We start from the raw sequence: 3868 nt of genomic DNA, 5'->3' as shown, positions 1-3868 counted from the left end.
ACAGCTTATCATAACCTAGTAGTTTAGTTACCAATAAAATGGCTGTGGCTAGCCATGTCTCTGCAATATCCTTTCTTTCAAGAGTGCTAGTTCTGCAGTTTCCCAGGAGAGCTTCTGTAAATTTTTGAAGGTAGGAGACGAGGTACTTGCAGAAGTAAAGCTGTGAGTACCGACCGTGAGTCGTGCTTCGGTAGCTCAGTTGGTAGAGCACTTGCCTGCGAAAGGCAAAGGTCCCGAGTTCGAGTCTCGGTCGGGTACACAGTTTTAATCTGCCAGGAAGTTTCATATCAGCGCACACTCCGTTGCTGAGTGAAAATCTTATCCTGGAAACATCCCCCAGGCTGTGGCTAGCCATGTCTCCGCAAAATCCTTTCTTTCAGGAGTGCTAGTCCGGCAGGTTCGCAGAAGAGCTTCTGTAAAGTTTGGAAGATAAGAGACGAGGTACTGCCAGAAGTAAAGCTGTGAGTACCGAGCGTGAGTCGTGTTTCGGTAGCTCAGTTGGTAGAGCACTTGCCCGCGAAAGGCAAAGGTCCCTAATTCAAGTCTCGGTCGGGCACACAGTTTTAATCTGCCAGGAAGTTTCATATCAGCGCACACTCCGCTGCAGAGTGAAAATCTCATTCTGGAAACATCCCCCAGGCTGTGGCTAAGCCATGTCTCCGCAAAATCCTTTCTTTCAGGAGTGCTAGTTCTGCAGGTTCGCAGGAGAGCTTCTGTAAAGTTTGGAAGATTGGAGACGAGGTACTGGCAGAAGTAAAGCTGTGAGTACCGAGCCTTAGTCGTGCTTCGATAGCTCAGTTGGTAGAGCACTTGCCCGCGAAAGGCAAAGGTCCCGAGTTCGAGTCTCGGTCGGGCACACAGTTTTAATCTGCCAGGAAGTTTCAGTTCACATACTGTTCAACATTCTTCTGTACTGCCACATCTGAAACGCTTCTATTCTTTTCTGAAGTCAATGTTACTCTACCATACAATTCTGTGCTCCAAACGTATATTCTCGGAAATTTCTTTCTCAAATGAAGTAATATGTTTGATACTAGTAGACCTCTTGACCAGAAATTCTGTCTTTGGTGGAGCTTGTCTGCTTTTTATATTCTCTGTTCATTCCATTCTATTCACCTTGTAATTCTTTTTCACTTTCACTCAGGGTAGCAATGTCATCGACAAATTTATCATTGCTATATTTTCACCTGTAATTTTAACCCGAATCTTGAACCTTTATTTTATTTCCGTCGTTACTTCTTCGATGTATAGATTGAAGAGTTGCGGTGATAGAATACATCTCTGTCTTACGCACTTTTTAATTCGAGCACTTCGTTCTTTGTCTTCCATTCTACTTTTTCCCTCTTGGTTCTTGTACATATTGTGTGTTACCTATATTTCCCTAAACTTGCAGCTTTCTTTCTCAGAATTTAGAACATCTCACACGATCTGACATCATTGAACACATTTTCCAGGTCTACAAATCCTATGAACGTTTCTTGATTTTTCTTCAGTCATGCTTCCATGATCCACTGCAAAGATATAACAGCCGTTCTGGTGCCTTTCCCTCCCCTAAGGCCAAGCTGACCGTCAAACAGCTCCACGATATTCTTCTCCATTACTATGTATGTTATTCATGGCAGCAGCTTGGATGCATGAGATCTTAAGCAGGATGTGCGATAATTCTCACTCTTGTAGAGTCTTGGAGTCTTCGGAAATGTTTGGACGATTTTTCTCGGCAAGTCGCCAATCTCATACATTCTACACACAAACGTAAATAATCGTTTTGATATGATTTTTCTCAGTGTTTTAAGAGATTCCTTACATATTCCTTCTGCCTCTTTTAAAATCTGATTCTGGTACTGGATCTCCTGTCCACTCCTGTATCTTCTTCTATCACGTCATCAGGCAAGACTCTCCCTCGTAGAGGCCTCCAATGTATTCTTTCCACCTATTCGATGAATCCCCTGCATTTAACAACGGAATTTTCATTGCACTCTTAATATTACTGTCCTCACTTTTAATTTCACAGACTTTTCTACATGCGGAGTCAGTCCTTTTGACTATCATGTCTTTTCCGATTTCTTCATATTATTCAAGCAGCCCTAGCTTCTCTGAACTATCTTTTAATTCTGTTCCTGCGTGTCTTGTATCTCTGTGTTGCTGAATTTCCCTAAAGAATTTTGTACTTCCTTCTTTCATTTATGCGCGTTCTCGCTTCCCACGCCCGGGTTCCCGGTTTCGATTCCCGGCGGGGTCAGGGATTTTCTCTGCCTCGTGATGGCTGGGTGTTGTTTGATGTCCTTAGGTTAGTTAGGTTAAAGTAGTTCTAAGTTCTAGGGGACTGATGACCATAGATGTTAAGTCCCATAGTGCTCAGAGCCATTTGAACCATTTGAATCTTTCATTTATGACCTGAAGTATTTTTTCTCTTATTCGTTGTTTCTTCGCAAAATCCTTCGTTGTATCTGTGTTTTTTTCCATTTGCTGTGTCTGCTGTTTTTAGAGACGTCAACTTCTCTTCAAATAAACTGCATAGTAGGCTATTCATTATCGCAATATCTATAGCCTAAGAGAACTTGAAGCTTAGCTCCTTAGTCCTTAGTATTTCCTTACCCCACTTGTTTGACCACTGATTGTTCCTGATTTGTCTATTAAATTTCAGTCTATTGTTCATCAGTATTAAATTACGATCTGAGTCTATTTCTGCCCCTAGGTACACCTTACAATCCAACATCTGATTTCGGAATCTCTGCCAGACCATTGTGTAATCTAACTCGAATCTTCCAGTATATCTCGGTCATTTCCATGTTCACCTCCTCTTCTGACATTTGAATATTCTCTGTTACTAGCTAAATTTATTGTAGAACACAATTGGTTTTTCTCCTCTCTCATCCCTACTACGAAGCCCATTTTCTCCTGTAACCCTTTCTCCTACTCCTTCACCTCCTATTGCGTTCCTCACTCCCACTACTACTAGATTTTCACCTCCCTGTATAAGCGGACAGAGATATACAATCACTTGTTGGCTAAACTACTACGATGAACAGGCAAGCACACAATGAAACAGGCAGTCTGTTAGTGGCAGCTACGGGAACAAGGTCATTAATTTCATTTTTATGTCTACACTTGCTGTAAGTCACAACGAAATCTCGAATTAAATATTTCAACCTATAGAGTGTTCTTTGATGTATTTCAGGTGTCTCAATGTTAAATAAAAGCCTTAACTGTCTGCACAAATAAGTAAACTTCATCAGTAGCACAATGTTTATGTCAATGTACTTATCTCGTATTATCGAAAAATACATCAACAACAGGTACACAAGATTTATGTCTAGTGTTATAATGATATCTCCACATGTTAAATATGAGTTGGCATTTCGATCTGCGGCCATGTTAATCGTAGTTACAAAACAGAACTATGAGCAGTTGACATTTCTACAAGTTTTAAATGACACATTACCTCACAAAGCATCATTTTAGGAGGGAAGAAGACATTCCATCATATTCACCGGTAGAAAAATATAATCCATGACACTGCCTCGCTAATTTTACTTTTTGCTACATTTGACCTAGGCCCACTCAAGCTAATGCACAAAAATAAACTTTCGAGGGAGGCAGAAACATTTGCCAGCTGGAAATAAGGTGCCAACAACGAAATTCGGAAATGGCTGTTGTGCTCTCTCAAAAGAGATATAGCAAATGATGTCAGGCAAATGTTAGTCGAGATTCGTGAGTCTGTGAAAAGAGCTGTGCTCGAAGCATACAACAAATACTATCGTCATATCTCTGGGGAAAAGATCTGCCCGAAAACCGGAGAAAATCCTGGTCCTATGTAAAACCGCTAAGCGGGTCTAAGGCCACCGTCCAGTCACTTGATGACTAGTCT

At 41.3% G+C, this 3868-nt stretch overlaps 1 non-coding gene across 1 annotated transcript; it reads left to right on the top strand.

Moving 5' to 3' along the window:
- The first annotated feature begins 782 nt into the window (after positions 1 to 782).
- Positions 783 to 857, top strand: Trnas-cga (transfer RNA serine (anticodon CGA)). Its single transcript has one exon. It is a non-coding gene; the product is annotated as a tRNA-Ser (tRNA).
- Positions 858 to 3868: the final 3011 nt, after the last annotated feature.

The sequence above is a fragment of the Schistocerca gregaria genome, chromosome 3 (genome assembly GCF_023897955.1).
Source record: "Schistocerca gregaria isolate iqSchGreg1 chromosome 3, iqSchGreg1.2, whole genome shotgun sequence".
In the NCBI taxonomy this organism is placed as follows: Eukaryota; Metazoa; Arthropoda; class Insecta; order Orthoptera; family Acrididae; genus Schistocerca; species Schistocerca gregaria.
The sequence above is the reverse complement of the archived record's forward strand: the minus strand, read 5'-3'. Positions and strand labels throughout refer to the sequence as shown.